Source organism: Macaca fascicularis, chromosome 1 (assembly GCF_037993035.2).
Source record: "Macaca fascicularis isolate 582-1 chromosome 1, T2T-MFA8v1.1".
Taxonomy (NCBI): Eukaryota; Metazoa; Chordata; class Mammalia; order Primates; family Cercopithecidae; genus Macaca; species Macaca fascicularis.
In genome coordinates, this window is record NC_088375.1 from 209,134,770 (window position 1) to 209,156,021 (window position 21,252).

Genomic DNA, 21,252 nt, shown 5'->3' on the forward strand with positions numbered 1-21,252 from the left:
GTCACCTTCTCAGCCAGGCCTTCCATGAACACTCACCGTCAAGCAACAATAACAGCCAACACTTCCTGGAGGTTTTCCATGGGCCAGGCACTATTTTATGTACTTTCTGTTTACTATTCACTCTTTGAATCCTCACAACTCTCTAAGGTAGATATTGTTACACTTTCTATTTTGCAGACGAGGAAACTGAGGCTCAGAGAGGTTAAATAACATGACCAAAGTGTCACAGCTAACAGGCAGGAAAGCCGGGACTCAAACCCGGCGGCCTGTTTCCAGAGTCCACGCTTGGAACCACGGAGCTGTATTTCTCAACACAGAGTAAGCACACAATAAATACTAGCACATTGTTGTTTTATCAGAGACCATGTTTTACCCACCAATTTTCTTTCTCTTCTTTAAAAAAATAATATCTTGGCCAGGCGCGATGGCTCATGCCTGTAATCCCAGCACTTTGGGAGGCCGAGGCGGGCAGATCACAAGGTCAGGAGATCGAGACCATCCTGGCTAACATGGTGAAACCTCGTCTCTACTAAGAATACAAAAATTAGCCGGGCGTGGTGGCGGGCGCCTGTAGTCTCAGCTGCTTGGGAGACTGAGGCAGGAGAATAGTGTGAACCCGGGAGGCAGAGCTTGCAGTGAGCTGAGATCACATCACTGCACTCTAGCCTGGGTGACAGAGCAAGACTCCGTATTAAAAAATATATATGTGTGTGTGTGTGTGTGTTTGTGTGTGTGTGTGTGTGTGTGTGTGTGTATCTTGACTGTAGGACCCTAAGGGCAGTAGCCTGATGACTTTTTATTTATTTATTTATTTTGAGATGGAGTTTCACTCTTGTCGCCCAGGCTGGGGTGCAGTGGCACGATTTTGGCTCACTGCAACTTCTCCTTCCTGGGTTCAAGTGATTCTCCTGCCTCAGCCTCCCAAGTAGCTGGGATTACAGGTATGCACCACGACACTCATCTAATTTTGTATTTTTAGTAGAGACAGGGTTTCACCATGTTGGCCAGGCTGGTCTCGAACTCCTGACCTCAGGTGATCCACCCGCCTTGGCCTCCCAAACTGCTGGGATTACAGGTGTAAGTCACCACCTGTGGCCGACATTATTTTTTATTTTATTTTATTTTTATTATTATTATTTGGAGACAGAATCTCACTCTGTTGTCCAGGCTGGAGTGCAGTGGCACAATCTTGGCTCACTGCAACCTCTGCCTCCTAGGTTCAAGCAATTCTCGTACCTTAGCCTCCCGAGTAGCGGGGACTACAGGCGCTCGCCAACACGCCCAGCTAATTTTTGTATTTTTAGTAGAGATGGTGTTTTGCAATGTTGGTCAGGGTGGTCTTGAACTCCTGACCTCAGGTGATCCACTCGCCTTGGCCTCCCAAAGTGCTGGGATTACAGGCATGAGCCACCGCTCTCAGCTCCATTATTTTTTAATGTAGAGGCTGGGTCTCACTCTGGTGCCCAGGCTGGAGTACCATAGCCATTCATAGTTGTGATCGTAGCTCACTCATCCTTGACCTCCTGGGCTGAAGCAATCCTCCCGCCTCAGCCTCCTGAATAGCCAGGATTAGAGGCACAGGCTGCCACCCTCTCCCCAGTGTTCTTTCATTGAGTTTGAATCCCTTCACACAAGTCATTCACTGTCCAGTTTGTCCCACCTGCTCCCTATTGTCTTAGGCCAATTTAACTGACTTGGTTGAACCTTGAAGGCATTTATGCCTCTTACTCAGCCCCTCATTCTTTTGTTGTTGTTGTTGTTGTTGTTTTTGAGGCAGACTTTTGCTCTGTCACCATGGCTGGAGTGCAATGGAGCAATCCTGGCTCACTGCAGCCTCTACCTCCTGGGCTCAAGCGATCCTCCCACCTCAGCTTCTCAAGTAGCTGGGACTACAGACACGCACCACCACACGTGGCTAATTTTTTTTTTTTTTTTCAGTTTTGTAGAGCCGGGCTTGGTGGCTCACGCCTATAATCCCAGCACTTGGGAGGCTGAGGTGGGCGGATCACTTGAGGTCAGAAGTTTGAGACCAGCTTGGCCAACATGGTGAAACCCTGTCTCCACTAAAAATACAAAAATTATCCAGCTGTGGTGTGGTGGTGCATGCCCGTAGTCCCAGTTACTCAAGAGGCTGAGGCAGGAGAATCACTTGAACCCAGGAGGACATTGCACTCCAGCCTGAACAACAGAGTGAGACTCTGTTTAAAAAAATATATTTCTGTAGAGACATGGTGTCACCATGTTACCTGGGCTGGCCCCTCATCTTTTAACCAATACCCACCGTGCCAGGTGCTGTGCTAGGCCCACAGAAATGAATAAGAAGGTACCCTCGCCCTCCAGGAGCCCACGGTCACATGCGGAGGCAGACCTGCACCCTGGTCACTTCATTGCAGGGTTATGTGTGCTGTCCTGGGGATGCCAACAAGTGTTAGAGAAGCACCTGGGGAGTACAGAGCAATCAGCCAAGGAGGACATCCCAGAGAAAGTGACATCTCTACTGGGTTTGAAGGACGAGACAGGAAGCAGACAGGAGAAGGGCAGCATAAACAAATGCACGAAAGGGGTTGAGCGCTCGGGTGTCTAGGGACTGGCTGATTACGTCGGGTGTGAAATGTGTCTAGGAACAAGCCAGTCACATTGGGTGTGAAATGCATGGAGGTGGCTGAGTGCATGCATGTCAAGGGACCAGCTGATCATGTTGGGTGTGAAATGCGTGGAGGTGGCTGAGCACACGTGTGTCGAGGGACCGGCTGGTCACGTTGGATGTGAAGGGGGTGTGAATCTGCCTGGCTGAGGGAAATTGATCCAGATCTTGAATGGCTTCTGTAAGGCCTGCAACGTCTGTTGTAGAGGCTGCAAGCAATCCCAGAGGGATTTTATTTTATCTTATCTTATTTTGCCTGGCCTCAGTTCATTCTTTTTTTTTTTTTTTTTTTGAGATGGAGTCTCACTCTGTCACCCAGGCTGGAGTGCAATGGCACGATCTCGGCTCACTGCAACCTCCACCTCCTGTGTTTAAGCGATTCTCCTGCCTCAGCCTCCCGAGTAGCTGGGATTACAGGTAGGTGCCAACATGCCCGCCTAATTTTTTTGTATTTTTAGTAGAGATGGGGTTTCAGCACGTTGGCCAGGCTGGTCTCCAACTCCTGACCTCAGGTGATCTACCCACCTCAGCCTCCCAAAGTGCTGGGATTACAGGCATGAGCCACTGCACCCGGCCCTCAGTCAGTTCTTAGAACACACTCCATCACCTGGTTCCCAGAACTCAGACTGCACAATGGTGACTTCATCACTGGTCAGGGCTCACAGTTATTGCAGCAAAGGCCTCTCTATACCTCTCTCCCCTCCAGCCTCGCCAGCTGCCCCTCGCCCCTCCTGCCCTCATCCCGGGTCCCTGACCCCACTTTACCTGCCATGTTTGTATAATTTTCTCAGGCTCCCAGCAGGCATTGCCACCTACAATGGGATCTGATCATGGAAGGAAAACAATCCCCTGGGGACCTAAGAATGCCCTACCCTACTACACATGCTGCACCCCATCTGTTGCCAGCCTTTCTGCCCTGCCCCTGTACCCAAAACCAGTGCTATGTCAGGCTAAGCAGTCTCCCTAGAAATTTTAAGCAGAGATTAGCACTATATTACTAGCAAGGTTTCCACCCCCACTCCCATTCTAACCCCATCCAATTTCTCCAAAGCTACTGAGAACTTGGCACTCACCAAATCAGCTTATGTTCTGCAGGCTGGCAAGCCTTTACTAGGCATTTGATAGGCTTGATGATAACAAGGCTGGGGGCCAGGAAGAGAACAGTAAGAGCAGGAATTCAGGCCTGCCTTGGCCTCTAGGCATCCCCGAACTGGCCCAGTTTCCAAGAATCATTTTTGATGAGAGATTCTCGGAAGCAGGATGCTTTTGAGGCCAAGTAAACTCCCAAAGGCCTGGAAGGAGCCAGAAAGCAGAAAGGGTAATGCTTCCCCCTCCCATGTGGGAGTGAGCAGGATGACCAGCTCCTTTCCTTGCAGGAAGCCCCCTCAACCTGGCTTCCTTCTGGGCTCCGTAGTCCCTTTTCCTCCCAACCAGGGCTCTGGCAGCTGCCTTGGCAGATGCCCCCCATCTCTACACTTAGGCTTGGCAGACAGGGAATGTGACAGCAGCCTCAGAGAACCCAGTTTCCGTCCCTTCCCTTCAGCCAGGCATCAAGGTATGGTAGCAGAACAGGGAAATCCGAGTTCAATGCTGGTTTTGCCAGCCATTAACTGTAAGACCTTGGGTAAGTCACCTGGCCTCTGTGTACCTTGGTTTCCAAACCTGCAAACTGGGGGTGGAGCTACTGACCTCTCAGAATCATTGTGCCAGCTGAATGAGCTCAGGTGTACTGAGCGCTTGGCACAAACACGTTCCTTCCCAGGGCTGGACACTGGCGTTTGGCATTCTTTGGGTGGAGTGGGGCCAGGGTGGTTATTGTCTGGACCACACAGAGTCAACCCATATTTTGGCAGAGAAGACAGTGCTTGCAAAGGTATGCAGGGGTGACAGGCCATGGCAGGGTTGGAGAACGTTATGTTCCCAAGCAGTTTGCTGTCCCTGGAGCAAGGGGTGACCAAGAATGAGGAGGTGGGAGATAAGTCAAAAAAGATAGGCCGGGCGCGGTGGCTCAAGCCTGTAATCCCAGCACTTTGGGAGGCCGAGGCGGGCGGATCACAAGGTCAGGAGATCGAGACCACAGTGAAACCCCGTCTCTACTAAAAATACAAAAAATTAGCCGGGCGCGGTGGCGGGCGCCTGTAGTCCCAGCTACTCAGGAGGCTGAGGCAGGAGAATGGCGGGAACCCGGGAGGCGGAGCTTGCAGTGAGCAGAGATCGCGCCACTGCACTCCAGCCTGGGCGACAGCGTGAGACTCCGTCTCAAAAAAAAAAAAAAAAAAAAAAAAGATAGCTAGGGTCAGGACATGAAGGGCTTGAGCCAGACTAAAAAGCTTAGCTCCACATGTACCCCTCAAACTTAAAAGTTGGAAAGAATGTAATCCCAGCACTGTGGGAGGCCGAGGCGGGTGGATCACAAGGTCAGGAGATCGAGACCATCCTGACGAACACGGTGAAACCCCGTCTCCACTAAAAATACAAAAAAATAGCCAGGCGTGGTGGCGGGCGCCTATAGTCCCAGCTACTCGGGAGGCTGAGGCAGGAGAATGGCGTGAACCCGGGAGGCGGAGCTTGCAGTAAGCCGAGATTGCACCACTGCATTCCAGCCTGGGCGACAGAGCGAGACTCCGTCTAAAAAAAAAAAAAAAAAAAGGGAAAGAAAAAACTATATATATATATATATATATATATATATATAAAAATAAAAAATAAAAGGCTTAGGCTCCATCTCAGGCTTGCTGTCATGGGGTACGCAGTGAGGATTGTGGAATGTGATCCAGGCAGACCTAGCTGCAAATTTCAGTTCTGCCACTAGGTTGGGTGGCCTCGGGCAAGTCACTTAGTCTTAGCTTGAATTCTCCCATCAGCAGATCCTGAGACTCAGGAGGTGCTGGAACTAAATTGCGGAGGTAATTTCAGGAAGCAGAAGTGGGGCATGGAGAAAGTAAGACCGGGAAGAGAAAAGGTAATAAAGGGTGCGTAAATGTGTGGGTTGCTGCCAGGAGCACCCGGGCGCAGTTCTGCTGGAGACCCTCTGAGAGACAGTGTGAAATCATCCTATTTGATGGGGACATCGCATGAGCCCAGGAGTTTGAGGCTGCAGTGAGCTCTGTTTGTGCCACTGCACTCCAGCCTGGGCGACAGAGCCAGACCCTGTTTCTTAATTTAAAGGGAAGGAAAGGGAAGTGAGGGGAAGGGAAGGAAAGGGAGGGGAGGGGAAGGAGAGGGGAGAGGAGGGGAAGGGGAGAGGAGAGGAGGGGAAGGGGAGGGGAGAGGAGGGGAAGGGGAGGGGAGAGGAGGGGAAGGGGAGGGGAGAGGAGGGGAAGGGGAGGGGAGAGGAGGGGAAGGGGGGGAGAGGAGGGGAAGGGGAGGGGAGAGGAGGGGAAGGGGAGAGGAGGGAAAAAAAGAGAGAAAGGAAGAAAGGAAGGGAGGGAGGGAGGGAGGGAGGGAGGGAAAGAAAGAAAAACTCTTCTACGTGAAGATGAGGAGGTTGGGCATTTAGGCACCAACTCTCTTGATGGTTGAAAGTTGCCCTTGGGGTACATAACACTGCCTATTCCTCCTGGTTCATAAATACCTAAGAAAGCTCTCAGGCAAGGAAGCCAAGAGAAGCAGGCTTTTGTATGGCAGAGCCCTGAGCATGCTAAAAACTACCACACTGGCAAGGGAACTCAGAGAAGGGATGAGGGGCTATGAGGCAGGTGTCAACACTGTCTGCTGTTACCTCTTTGAACCTCTGTTTTCTCGTCTGAAAAATGCAAAGGATATGACATACTTCATAGGAAGATTACATGTAAAGTATTTGAAAGTTACCTAATGACACGGCTGACGCATAGGAGATAATCAATAAATGGTAGGTATGCTTGGGCTCAGCTCAGACGCCAGCTCCTCAGAGAATCCTTCCCTCCCACCCTATTGAGAGTAGCTCACTCCCTTCATTCTCCATCAAAGCAGCATCCTATTTCCTGTGGAGCATTTAACATAGTATGTAATTATCTTGGTTATGTGTGTGGTTGGGGTTTTTTGTTTTTGTTTTAGAGACAAGGTCTCACTCTGTCACCCAGGCTGCAATGCAGTGTCGCAATCATAGCTCACTATAGCTTCAAACTCCTAGGCTCAAATTGTCCTTCCACTTCAGCCTTGTAGTAGTTAGGACTACAGGCACGCACTACCACACCCAGCTATTTTATTTTTTAATTTTTTATAAGACAGGGTCTCACTATGTTGCCCAGGCCAGTCTCAAACTCCAGGCCTCAAGTGATCCACCTGCCTCAGCTTCTCAAAGTGCTGGGATTCCAGGCATGAGCCACTGCGCTCCACCTGTGTGTGTTTGTTGAAATCTGTCTCTCTTCACTAGAATGAAAGCACCATGTGAGCGGGGAATTGATCCCTCTTATTCACTGCTTTATATGCAGCGCCACGCAAAATGCCTGGGACATACTAAGTGCTCAATACTTTTTTTTTTTTTTTTTTTTTGATAAAGGGTCTCACTCTGTTGCCCAGGCTGGAATGCAGTGATGCTACCTCGGCTCACTGCAACCTCCACCTCCCAGGTTCAAGCAATTCTCCTGCCTTAACCTCCCTAGTAGCTGGGATTACAGGTGCCCACCACCGTGCCTGGCTAATTTTTGTATTTTTAGTAGAGACGGGGTTTCGCCATGTTGGCCAGGCTGGCCTTGAAATCCTGACCTCAACCCATCTGCCCGCCTCGGCCCCCCAAAGTACTGGGATTACAGGCGTGAGCCACCGCACCCGGACTCAATACATATTTTTTGAATGGAAAAATGATTACAGTAGCAAAGGAAAGAAGGACAGTTCCTGTTGTTGACCTTTGTTAAGCAATTCTTGTTAACAAGATGTTAAAAAGGATTCATTTGAACTCCACCTGGTCCCAATGCTGATAAAGACAAGGTGTAGCTACATGCAGAACCAGACCTAAGTCAGTTTCTCTATCACTAGTGCATGGCCCACTGACGTGTAGGCTATAATGCAAGAAAGAGCTAAGAGTACTGGAGCAGTTTCCAGCTAAGGGCAAGGACATTTTGGGAACGCTTATTTGAAGACAGTGATTTGAAAAGAATAAAGCTATCGTATAATTTTGCCTCTTTGTCTCTTCCCACAGTCAGAGTTATTGAGAAACTAAAGTTTTAGCTCCAGAACCTCTTCTCAGGCCCTGGAAGAAGACCTAGCAATGTGTTCCCAGGTCATATGTTTTGCAAATTTTGAAAAATATGTTTTTAAATTGTCTGTCTGTCTTTTTTCTTTTCTTTTTTTTTTTTTAGACAGATCTCACTCTGTCACCCAAGCTGGAGTGCAGGGGCGCGATCTCAGCTCAGTACAGCCTCCACCTCCCTAGTAGCTGGAACTGCAGGCATACGCAGCTAATTTTTGTATTTTTAGTAGAGATGAGGTTTCATCATGTTGGTCAGTTTGGTTTCAAACTCCTAACCTCAGGTGATCCACCCACCTCGGCCTCCCAAAGTGCTGGGATTACAGGCATGAGCCACCGCACCCGGCCTACAATTCTTTTTCTTAAAGAGAGCCCCCCAAAACTGTATAAGTTTCAAGCCCCAAAACCTGGATCCATCTCGGCCCCTCCCAAGTTCAAGCTGCTTAAGTAACCAGTGATCCATGTTTAGCTCATTAACCCTTGCAACAATTCCATAATATAAATACTATTGTCATTCCAATTTACAGATGAGGAAACTGAGGCTTGGAGAATAGTCATTGCCCAAGTTCTCACAGTTAGTAAGTGGTAGAGCTGGGATTTAAATTCAGTAGCCTGTCTCCAGAGACCAGACCCTTAGTGCTTGATAACGGTGTCTATTTGCTTTCTTGTCCATTTTCCCACTAACTAGGAAGTCCCCAAGGACACAAAGGCAAATCATTTCTTTTTCTTTTTCTTTTTTTCTGAGTTGGAGTCCCATTCTGTCGCCAGGCTGGAGTGCACTGGCGAGATTTCGGCTCACTGCAATCTCTGCCTCCTGGGTTCAAGCGATTCTCCTGCCTTGGCCTCCTGAGTAGCTGAGATTACAGGTGCGCGCCACCACACCGAGCTAATTTTTGTATTTTTAGTAGAGATGGGGTTTCACCATGTTGTCCAGGATGGTCTTAATCTCCTGACCTCGTGATCTGCCCTCCTCGGCCTCCCAAAGTGCTGGGGTTACAGGCGTGAGCCACCGTACCCGACCAAGACAAATCGTTTCTACATGCCAAGCATGCAGCCCAGAAGAGACGTCACCATATGGTGGGATGTAAGAAAGAGGAAAGCAGCCCGCAAAGTCCAGGGGCCAGCCTAACACTCACAGCCAGGCCTTGGCCTTGTCCTGTTGAACATAAACAACTTCACAGACCATCAACAGCAGACAAGGCCACTCTGTGACTGTGATGGATCAAAACACAAACAGTCATCATGTCTGAACACAAACAAAAAATGGATATGTCCAAACCACAAAAAAGACCAACCATCCCCCTGTCTCTGCTAAAATGAGAGACTGCTGCTTCTTACCTATGACAGCTTCAGCCTTGGTCTAGCCTCCCCTCCTTCTAGATACATTTTATCCAGACCCCCAGTCATAGAATTACCCTTGCTCTTAACAGCATCCAATCCAAAGCCAAGCCCCGCTTCCTTAAACTCTCCCCAGATTATCTAACAAAAGCCCAAATTCTGTAAGTTCTTTCTTCCATCCTCCTACTGAGATGCACCCCCGTACCCATATTTCCCCACTGCCTGCATTCTCCCTTGCTGCAATGAGTAATTAATACAACTTGTTTAATTACAGGTGTGTTTCCAGGGGTCTTTGGAATGGCATCGACACAAGTATCACCTATCAGTGAGCATAAAATGTTATTGTCAAAGTTAAAAAATGTTGCTTCTCAAAACTAGTTGATGATAAGAGAAGGAAAGTAGTTGTTCCTTCTGGAGGATGGGTGGGGGTGATTGATTACAAACCGAGAAGCCGGCCGGGCGCAGTGGCTCAAGCCTGTAATCCCAGCACTTTGGGAGGCCGAGACGGGCGGATCACGAGGTCAGGAGATCGAGACCATCCTGGCTAACACAGTGAAACCCCGTCTCTACTAAAAATACAAAAACTTAGCCGGGCGAGGTGGCAGGCGCCTGTAGTCCCAGCTACTCGGGAGGCTGAGGCAGGAGAATGGCGTGAACCCGGGAGGCGGAGCTTGCAGTGAGCTGAGATCCGGCCACTGCACTCCAGCCCGGGTGACAGAGCCAGACTCCGTCTCAAAAAAAAAAAAAAAAAAACAAACCGAGAAGCCAACCTTTTAGGATATTGGAAATGTTCTACATTTTGAAGTAAATGGTAGTTATAGCAAATGTTTTTAAGAAATTAAACTGTATATGTAAGATTAGTGCACATTACATACTCTACTGTATACCTATTCTACTTTTATTTTAGAAGTTTTGTCCACTGGCGGCGCGTGGTGGCTCACATCTATAATCCCAGCACTTTGGAAGGCCAAGGTAGGCAGATCACTTGAGATCAGGAGTTCAAGATCAGCCTGACCAACATGGTGAAAACCCGTCTCTACTCAAAATACAAAAATTAGTGGTCATGTGCCTGTAATCCCAGCTACTAGGGAGGCTGAGATAGGAGAACTGCTTGAACCCCGGAGGCAGAGGCTGCGGTGAGCCGTGATCCCACCACTGGACCACAGAGCGAGACTCTGTCCCTGCTCCCCCGCCAAAAAAAAAATAGGAAATCCAAAGTTGGTCACCCAAATACCAACTTGAAGCAATTTACCAGCAAAGTAAAGGCCAGAGTTGGGATGGTAGCTGACAGCAGATTTGAAGAGAACTTTGGGCTATTGGAGGATGAGATCTATGATGAAAATGCTGGAAAATCAAACATTTGCTTAAAAGGTAAAGGCATTTGGGTTGTTTATCCTAGAAAAGACCGGATTGGAAGGAAGTGTAGTTAAACTCAACCGTTTTATTTTGCAACAGGGAAGAGTCAGATTGTGTCCAAGGAGGATCTTCCTAACTGTGACAAAGGAGATAAAGGAGGTGGTGACATGCCCATCCCTGGGAAATTTTTAACTCAGCTGGCCAGCAAATGGCTCCAGCATGGCCTGGTCTGGGAGTAGGAGACTGAAAGAAATGACCTCCAGCTGTCCCTCTCATGACCAGGACTTTTGGCTTGTCCTGAGTGTTCTGGCCAGCTGCACAGCACGGATTAACGGGCCAAAGGGAGCCGCTCTCTGATCTGCATTAAGCTTTTCAGGTTCTGTGGCCTCTGCCATCAGCCACAGATTTAATGAGATCCGGGGCTTAATTACCGCAGTGCAGGCTGCCAACACTCTCTCCTGATGACTTTATCTTGGCTGCTGGAAGGATGGGGGTGACAACAGTGTGTTGGCAAGAGAGGAGGGCCTAAAGCAGGGACTCTGGACCGTGGTGATTTGGGGGAATGTGGGCTGCAACAGTGAGTGGCGGGGGCGACTGCAGGACTCAGTACCTGACCTCAAAGAGCTCATAATATGTCAAGAGTTAAGACCTCTAATCCAGGACATACCCAAGGCAGTGTGAGTCAACTCACATGTGAGAGGCACACACAAATGTCGGCGGAAACTTTGGAGGCATGAACAAAGCTCCTAGAAGAGGGGGGCTGGAGGGTGGGGGGTGCCACGTGGGGGCATGCAAGTTGGGGAAGACCTTGAATGCCAGGCTAAGCAGTTGGGACTTCATTTCATAGGTAGTAGAGGGCCGTTGAACGTTTTTGAGCTGCCTGAACGATCCAAATTTCTTATAGAAGTTCACAGGACTCCTGAGGATGGGCTCTGCCTGACCCCCACTGCCTCAACCCCCACTGCCCCAAAAATCATCTCCTTCCATCCCTCACACTCAGCTGCAGCCAGCACTGAACTTAATGCCATACTCTGAAACGTTCTTCACAGTCTCTGTACTCCTGGCTACGTTCTTTCCTTATATCGGGTCTCAATGTTAACATTCCTCCCTCTAAGAAGCCTTGCAGACACCGCCCCTACCAAGCCTGGCCAGAGGCCCCTTTTCAAGGCTCCCACGCTTGCTGTGTCTCCCCATGAGATCACAGCTCTGTGCTGTCATTATTCACTGGGCTGCATTCTCTGCTAGACTGTGATTCTGTTGAGGCTAGGGGCGGTATCTTGTCCATCAGTGTCGCTAAGAACCAGCAAAAGACAGTAATGTGGGGTGGTTGCGGCCCAACAGATCACTCGGGTTCCTCCCCTTTCTCGGGCAGGGAGTCTTTTGAGGACAATAGAAAATCACAGGTGTCAACAGGTGCAGGCTGGTAGGGAATGTCCCCTTAATTTGAACGATCAGTCTGTTATTCTTCCAGGAAACAAAGTGTGCAGAAGACACAAAACAAACGCCGACCTCCTCCCACCTCCTTGAGAATAAAGCGAAGCTGGGGCCATGTCTAGGCACGCCTGAGGACTATTTGAGGAGGGTGAGGCGGAGGGTTACGCACGGGACTACAAGTAAAACCCTCCGCTCTAGAGCAGAAATCGCGGCGGCTCCTCTTCAGGCCACCAGGGGGAGGAATCACACCGCATCCCGGGCCTTGGGCGGTTTCGCACGACCACGCGGAGCGGGGAGGTCGCGTAGAACTCTGGGAGTTGTAGTCTTAGGGTTGTAATGCGCAATCTCGTCCACTGCACATCGGGAGTTGTAGTTCTAGGTTGAGGAACGGAAGTGCTTCCAAGTGTCCATGTTGAGCCCTGGAAACTACAACGACCAAAGGGCCACGGGTTCCTGGGCCGTTTCTCATTTCCGTCGAGTTAAACGTCTGGGGCTGCTTCTGAGGAATCAGCTTGACTGGGTAAGTTTGATTGAAGAAAACACCCGTATGTTAATTGAGCTCCCTGCAGACTTTCGTATTCTGGCCCGGTTTGGGGCCTCGGCGTCTCTCAATCGTAGGAATTGCATATTAATCTTCGTCCTTTACGTTTCCTATTCAGACACCTGTAGCCACCCACCCTCTTGACCCTGCTACGGTCGCCTCGCACTTTTAACGGCCAGCGCCCCTGGAATCCCCACTGAGCTCCTGTCCCAGGACCCAGCCCCCGCAGCCCCACCTTGGACCCCACAGCTCTACCCTAATTCCTCGGCCCTACCCTGACCCTGCAGCCTCACCTCCCTGAACCGTGGGCTTTTTTTTTTTTTTTTTTTTTTTTGAGACAGAGTCTCGCTGTGTCGCCCAGGCTGGAGTGCAGTGGCGCGATCTCGGCTCACTGCAAGCTCCGCCTCCCGGGTTCACACCATTCTCCTGCCTCAGCCTCCCGAGTAGCTGGGACTACAGGCGCCCGCCACTACGCCCGGCTAGTTTTTTGTAGTTTTAATAGAAACGGGGTTTCACTGTGTTAGCCAGGATGGTCTCGTTCTCCTGACCTCGTGATCCGCCAGCCTTGACCTCCCAGAGTGCTGGGATTACAGGCGTGAGCCACCGCGCTCGGCCTCCCCGGGCTTCTTTATGCTCCTCCACCCTTTGTGTACTTTACTTTTACTCTCAATTTTCTGGTTTTCACGGCGGCGGAAGAAGGGCCCTCATTCCTTCTTTCCGATCCGCGATTACCCTGGACTCGAAGTAAGCACACCCGGTTCTAGGCCAGCTCTGCCTCCTGCCCTCGGGACTCAGTTTCTTCCTCTCTAAAACGGAGATGACTGTTTCTCCGTCAGTCTCAGGTGAGGAGTGTTGAGGAGCCAACAAGCTAGTATGTGTGAAGATGCCTTGTAAACTGTAAGACCCTCACTAGAGACAGATTATTTTTATCACAATTATTAATGCTCTGAAACACTCTTATCAGGGCTCTTCTCTAGCTCTGCCACCTTGTTGCTCAAACCCATCCCTCGAGTGCTTGGTGTCTTCATTATCTACCAGCTAGATGATATTTCCTCACTTCCTCCAGAGACCAAAGGTCAGGCCAATGAGCTTTTAGTCTTCAGAGAGCTTTATCTGAAAGGAAGCACCAGAGAAGTGCTTATCTTGGACTGTATCTTGAAATATCCACTGATGAAAGGGTCACACAGCTGGCAGAGCAGCAGTCCTCTGTTCACCAGAAACAGGGCCCCAGCAGGAGAGGACAGCTGCAACCTAAGCCCCATCCATTCCCTCTGGGCTCTTCTGGGCCTGTTCAGTAGACACTGGCTTTGGTAGGGGTGTCTGAGGCCTGAAAAGGCTGCTGGGAAAGAATCTGTTTTGCCAAAAGGCTTAATCCAGGAAAAATGAGAGACCTTGACTAGGAAAGAGAGACATAGCATTGTTAATTAATTCCTAACATTTTATAAGCACTCAAAATGCACCAGGCCCTAGGCAATATTTTCACTTACGAAGTATCCATTTTACATATAAGGAACTTGAGAGGCCATGCAGTTAAAATAATTATAGTTGCCTCCTATGGTTATAGTACCTTCTATCCATTGAGTGCTTTACATGTATTATTTAATCCTCATCAACAATCTCATGAGCAGTTACTATTTCTCTTTTTTTTTTTTTTTTTTTTGAGACGGAGTCTCGCTCTGTCGCCCAGGCTAGAGTGCAGTGGCGTGATCTCGGCTCACTGCAAGCTCCACCTCCCGGGTTCATGCCATTCTCCTGCTTCAGCCTCCCAAGTAGCTGGGACTACAGGCACCCACCACCACGCCCGGGTAATTTTTTGTATTTTTTTTAGTAGAGACAGGGTTCCACCACGTTAGCCAGGATGGTCTCGATCTCCTGACCTGGTGATCCGCCTGCCTTGGCCTCCCAAAGTGCTGGGATTACAGGTGTGAGCCACTGCACCCAACCCTTAGTTACTATTTCTTTTTGAGACAGGGCCTCGCTCTGTCACCTGGGCTGAAGTGCAGTGGCACAATCTTGGCTTACTGTGGCCTCCAGCTCCCAAGCCCCAGCAATCCTCCTACCTCAGCCTCCTGAGTAACTGGGACTACAGTTGCATGCCACCACATCCAGCTAATTTTTTTCTTTTTTAAATTTTTTGTAGAGACAGGATTTTGCCATGTTGCCCAGGCTGGTCTTGAACTCCTGGGCTCAAGCAGTCCTTCCCACTTGATCTCCCAAAGTGCTGGGATTATAGGCATGAGCCACCGTGTCTGGCCGTAGTTATTATTTCTGTTGTGAGAATAAATTGTCAGAAGCTTAGAGTTTGAGGAACTTGTTCAAGATCACATAGCTAATAAGTGACAGGGGTAGAATTCAGAGTCATCAAAACCTATTTCCCCCATTATACCATATAGCCTTATTTTTAGATCAAAAACAAAGATTAAAGAAGACTTGAGATGGGTTTAAATCAAAGCCAAATGAAGGAACATTTGTTGAGTCCCAACTATGTGGGGAAAGCATGCAGATAAACAGTTTGGCCTAGAAAAGCATATAAAATCCAGTCTTTACTCCTGGAGTAGATCTGAAGAGGTGAGGCATAAGTGTGCCAAAAATTAAATAGTATTCATTGGATAAATTAATTATTGAGACCAGCGGTATGCAGGGCACTACATTAAGTCTAGTGATAGGAACATGCTTCTGGGTGGCCTTGGGGATTATACCAAGTGAAATCGTAGTCGTGAAAATGGTGGACCAGAACACAGCATACACTCAGTTAGCGCCTGCTGCATGCATACATGTCTGAATGAAAGAAAAATTCATCCAGAGACATTTCTAATCAAAGTCCAGACCAGAGGTTCTCAAACTTGGCTGATTAGAAACACCTGGGAAGCTTTTACGAACGAATTGATCCTCAGAAATAGGGGCCCCAGAATACACATTTTTTAAAGCTTCCCAGGTGATTGTGACAATAGGTTCAGGAACCTAAGATCTAGATTCTCCAGGGACCACTGTTGCAGGCAAGTCACTGATTGAAAACTGCTAGAATAGGTGTTAATCCAAGAGCTGCCCTAAGGTAGCCTAAGATTGGTTACCAGATAACAGATGTGGACAGTGATCAGCGATGAGAGGAGGAAAGGTTGGAAGGACATGGGAAAGCTTCACAGAGGACTAGAGATTTCACTGGGCCTCACTGGATGGAGAGGCTTCTGGACAGGCACCACCATGAACCATTTAGACAGTGAGCAAAAGAAGGTAGAGACACATAGACTGATTTCCTTGGAAAATTCCGTGACTTTTATTAAAAATGACTGGATGCTTTGTGTGAAAGTCTCTTTGGCAAAATTTGCAAGTCAGATTGGATTTTTCCATATCTCTATCCTATTTGGACATCAGTCAATGTGAGCCTAGGAAACAAAGATTCATTTGCATGTTAGCTTCACTCTGGCCAATTAGCTTCTGTAGTTTTTATTTCTAAACAATTTAGTTGATGATCCTCCCAGAAACTTTCCAGGAGCACAGAGAGTTCTGCTCTCTTCTGTTTTGGCCATTTCCAAGTCCCCTTATCCTGATTCCTGTCCCAAGTGCTGTTCTCTATGCAGGGTGAGACAAAAATCTCTTCCCATAAGAAGCTTAAGGACTATTGTCCTGGTTCTCCAATCTTAAAAGCTGACTTATTGGCTCTTGACTCTCCAGATTCACTCTGGCCAAATCCTAGTGTTTCTACTTTTCACTTAACACGTTTCTTGGATGCTTCCTAAGAGTCAGGTACCACACCAGGTGCTTTGAATGCATTATTTCATTTTATTTCCATAGCAACCCTGTGAGGATAGATAGTGTTCCCATTGTACAGATGGGGAATCAAGCTTAGAATGATCAGATAACTTGCATAAGATAAGAAAGCTAGGCAGGGCTGGCACGGTGGCTCACTCCTGTAATCCCAGTCATTTTGGGAGGCTAAGGCGTAAGGATTCTCTTGAGCCCAAGAAGTTGAGACCAGCCTGGGCAACATGATGAAACTCCATCTCTACAAATAAATACAAAAATTAGCCGGTCGTGGTGGCAAGTGCCTATAGTCCCAGCCACCCAGGAGGCTGAGGTGGGAGGATCACTTGAGCTGGGAGGGTGAGGCCACAGTGAGCCACGCACTCCAGCCTGGGAGCCGGAGCAAGACCCTGTCTCAAAAAAAAAAAAAAAAGTCTGGCAACATGGCGGGCGGAGAAGCTGGAGTGACTCTGGGGCAGCTGCATCTTTCGCGTCAGGATCTCACCACGTTGGATGTTACCAAGTTGACGCCACTTTCACACGAAGTTATCAGCAGACAAGCCACAATTAATATAGGTACAATTGGTCATGTAGCTCATGGGAAATCCACAGTCGTCAAAGCTATTTCTGGAGTTCACACCGTCAGGTTAAAAAATGAACTAGAAAGAAATATTACAATCAAGCTTGGATTGTAATATGCTAATACTAAGATTTATAAACTTGGTGACCCAAGTTGCCCTCGGCCAGGGTGTTATAGATCTTGTGGGAGCAGTACACCTGATGAGTTTCCTACAGATATTGCAGGGACAAAAGGGAACTTCAAATCAGTCAGACATGTTTCCTTTGTTGACTGTCCTGGCCACGATGTTTTGATGGCTACTATGCTGAATGGTGCAGCAGTGATGGATGCAGCTTTTCTGTTGATAGCTGGTAATGACTCTTGTCCTCAGCCTCAGACGTCTGAACACCTGGCTGCTATAGAGATCATGAAACTGAAGCATATTTTGATTCTACAAAATAAAATTGATTTGGTAAAAGAAAGTCAGGCTAAAGAACAATACGAGCAGATCCTTGCATTTGTCTAAGGTACAGTAGCAGAGTTAGCTCCCATTATTCCAATTTTGGCTCAGCTGAAATACAATATTGAAGTTGTTTGTGAGTACATAGTAAAGAAAATTCCAGTATCCCCAAGAGACTTTACTTCAGAGCCCGGGCTTATTGTTATTAAATATTTTGATGTCGACAAACCTGGCTGTGAAGTTGATGACCTTAATGGAGGTGTAGCTGGTGGTAGTATCCTAAAAGGAGTATTAACGGTGGACCAGGAGATAGAAGTAAGACCTGGTATTGTTTCCAAAGATAGTGAAGGAAAACTCATGTGTAAACCAATCTTTTCCAAAATTGTATCACTTTTTGCAGAGCATAATGATCTGTAATATGCTGCTCCAGGCAGTCTTACTGGAGTTGGAACAAAAATTGACCCCACTTTGTGCCGGGCTGACAGAATGGTGGGGCAAGTACTTGGTACAGTCAGAGCTTTACCTGAGATATTCACAGAATTGGAAATTTCCTATTTCCTGCTTAGACGGCTTCTAGGTGTATGCACTGAAGGAGACAAGAAAGCAGCAAAGGTTCAAAAGCTGTCTAAGAATGAAGTGCTCATGGTGAACATAGGATCCCTGTTGACAGGAGGGAGAGTTAGTGCTGTCAAGGCCGATTTGGGTAAAATTGTTTTGACCAATCCAGTGTGCACAGAGGTAGGAGAAAAAATTGCCCTTAGCCGAAGAGTTGAAAAACACTGGCGTTTAATTGGTTGGGGTCAGATAAGAGGAGTGACAATCAAGCCAACAGTAGATGATGACTGAAGAATGCCGGTTAAATAATACATTTGGATGGAGTTGGAAGTTGGAATTTCTCTTAACAACCAAGGGTTTTATTTTCAAAGCAATATTGGGGAATTGATTTCACAGTTCGTTTCCTTAGTAGGTAACTGTAAGGTTATTCTCTTTTTTTTTTTTTTGGTTATGAAAACTTAGGGACTACAATCAGTATAAAAATTGGCATAACGTTGGACTGAATCTACATTTTGGCAGAAGTTAAGCATTCCCACGTAATGTCAAAATTATACATAATGCAGTTTTGGTTTTTTTGTTTATTTTGTTTTGTTTTTGAGTCTGGCTCTGTCACCCAGGCTGGAGTGCAGTAGCGTGATCTGCAACCTCCACCTCCCGGGTTCAAGTGATTCTCCTGCCTCAGCCTCCCGAGTAGCTGAGATTACAGGTGTGCGCCACCACACCTAGCTAATTTTTGTATTATTAGTAGAGACAGGGTTTTGGCATGTTGGCCAGGCCAGTCTCTCCTGACCTCAGGGTGATCAGCCCACCTCGGCCTCACAAAGTGCTGGGATTACAGGCGTGAGCCACCTTGCCCAGCCCACATGATACAGTTTGAAATAAAACTTAGCCACAACTGCAGCCTTTGCTGTAGCACACACATATATCACTGAACCTGCTTGAAATAAAGTTTTTTTCTGATTTGTTTCATGATTTGTCTTTGAGTACCTCCAGGCTGAAGAACTGTTGTACCAGTAAAAACTTAAAGGCACAAATTCTCCTTGAAGACCTTCTCCCTTTTCTTTGGCCCCATATTTTATGTTGCCTGAAATCCAATAGTCTTCCTCCATTGGAAAATACTGTTATACCAAATAATTCTAGATGAGTAACAAAGATCTTTCTAGGCCTTCATTTTATGTTTTTTCTTAACTGTTAAGATTGTGGCATAGATTATAATATTACTAATTTTTGGATGTTTCGAAAGGTCAAGAAGTAAAAGATGTTAGAAAGCAAAAAAAAAAAAAAAAAGCTAGGCACCAAACGAGCTGGGCCTCCAATGTGGTTCTTTCAGATTATCTCTCATGGACATGACCTCATTTCCAGAGAAACAGAAATGCTAAAGAGAAACAACTTTTTAGCTTAGCACTTGAGGTACTGCTCCTCCCCAAATCTGGTCACAACTTTCTCTTCTCACCTTGCATTGTTTCTCACACAAGCTTCCTTCTTACCGTGCTTTTGCTCACTCTCTCCTGCTTGAAAGAGCCTTTCTCATCTTCCCCTGCTCTCTACTTCCAAGCTAAAGGAGCACTGTTTCTTCTCAGAACTCCTGTGGTCTTTTATCTGCCTCTCTTTTATGACAGTTGAACTTGCAGCTGGTTCATTGTCATGTGCGTGACATGTGTCTTGTGGCCCCAGCAGTAGGTCTTCCATGTGTAGACCTCAACAACAAGCGATGGGGAAAGGTCAGGGTCTGAGGCTAAGCAGAACTCATCCCCCTTCACTCTGGCTGAACAACCCACTGACACCAGGAGCTTAGTTTCTCTTTCAAAAGATTTGGGTTTGTTTTTTAAATTAGCTAAAGAGAAACAAAAAGAAGACGCTATCTGTAGTAGAAAGAAAATAATTTCTTGGCTGGGCGCGGTGGCTCAAGCCTGTAATCCCAGCACTTTGGGAGGCCGAGACGGGCAGATCACGAGGTCAGGAGTTCGAGACCATCCTGGCTAACACGGTGAAACCCCGTCTCTACTAAAAAATACAAAAAACTAGCCGGGCGAGGTGGCGGGCGCCTGTAGTCCCAGCTACTCGGGAGGCTGAGGCAGGAGAATGGCGTAAAAACCCGGGAGGCGGAGCTTGCAATGAGCTGAGATCTGGCCACTGCACTCCAGCCTGGGCGACACAGCGAGACTCCGTCTCAAAAAAAAAAAAAAAAAAAAAAAAGAAAATAATTTCTTACCTTTCAAAGTTAAATAGAATGATGTTAGGATTATTAAGACCAGACAAGTGGCAGCTGACAACCAGGAGACTGTGTGTTGTTACCATCGTTCTGCTTGTGACTCTGAGCAGCTCACTTAATCTCTCTGGACCTTGGTGTCTTCCCTGGTAAAGCACGTGTATGTACTGAGAGAAGGGGAAGACAACTGTGGGGAGGATTGACAGAAATGCTCTCTTAGGTCTCTTCTTACCCAGACATGCTTTGACTGGAACTCCCGAATCTCTCCCAGAGCATCTTAAAAGAAGCAGAATAATTTAATCATGAACATGTGGACCCCAGATGCAGTGTGTATCCATTTAGATGCTTTTGGTTGCAACCAAAAGAAGTCTAACTTCAGTTGGTTTAAACAAGAAAGGGAACTTACTGACTTATATAACTAGAAAGTCTAGGAGTGGGTCAGGTTTCAGGTATGGTCTAATCTGTGGATTCTTAATGTCTTCACAAATGGGCCTCTATTTCTCTGTGATTCTCTCGGTTTTGCCATCCACCATGGGTATCTTCATCCTGTGCTTCAAGGCCACTTGACAGGTGACATCTGCACATCACACTAGTTCAAAACAAGGAAGAACTTTTCTCCCCTCAACCATCAAATCAAAGTCCCAAGCTTTACTCCTATTGGACCAGCATAATGCCATATGCCCACTCTTCATCCAAATACTGACCAGAGAATAAGAAGGACTGATTGGCTCCAGTTAATTAAGGCTCAGCTCTGGAGGTTAAGAGGGGTCAGCCCCACCCAAATCACAAGGCATGGGATACTGGGAAGTTTGATGTTCTCATGTTACAACCACATTACCCATGATCGAATTCTGGCTCTGCTTGCCGTATGTTATTGGGTAAATTGCCTTTATCAAGCATCCACTTCCTCATCTGTAAAATGAGATAATAATATGTATCTCAGAGGACTGTTGAAAGAATTAAATAAAATAATATATGAAAAGCACTAAACATAGTTCCTGGCACAGAGTAAGTGTGACGGTGATGATGGTGTTGGAGATGATGAAATTGAAGAGGGTGAGGGGAGCACTGGCCCCAGTTTAGGAAGCAGATGAGCCGTAGGAATGTTATCTAGTCAGGAGCGTGCATGCCCGTCGTGCTGAAAGCTTCTGTTTGATCTACTGCCCACATCATACTTTTCCCTACCTCTGCTCTTTTTCCTCTTAGGTTTTTTTCTGTATGTACTTTCTTCCTCCTCCCCTGCCTCTC

The 21,252-nt window shown here is 47.5% G+C and overlaps 1 protein-coding gene, 1 non-coding gene and 1 pseudogene across 19 annotated transcripts in view; 2 read left to right on the plus strand and 1 right to left on the minus strand.

Annotated features, from left to right (window-relative positions):
• Positions 1-3,216: 3,216 nt before the first annotated feature.
• LOC123571119 (small Cajal body-specific RNA 18) lies at positions 3,217-3,299 on the minus strand. The gene has a single exon (XR_006695286.1).
• Positions 3,300-12,420: 9,121 nt separating this feature from the next.
• The window catches only part of PAFAH2 (platelet activating factor acetylhydrolase 2), a 41,871-nt gene continuing 33,039 nt past the window's right edge, over positions 12,421-21,252 (plus strand). For all 18 annotated transcript variants that reach the window (XR_012424231.1, XR_012424240.1, XR_012424232.1 and 15 more), the window contains exon 1: positions 12,421-12,459. The gene's annotated coding sequence lies outside the window, so the exon portion shown is untranslated. The remainder of the gene's footprint in view (positions 12,460-21,252) is intronic.
• Positions 16,655-18,212, plus strand: LOC141408592 (eukaryotic translation initiation factor 2 subunit 3 pseudogene; annotated as a pseudogene).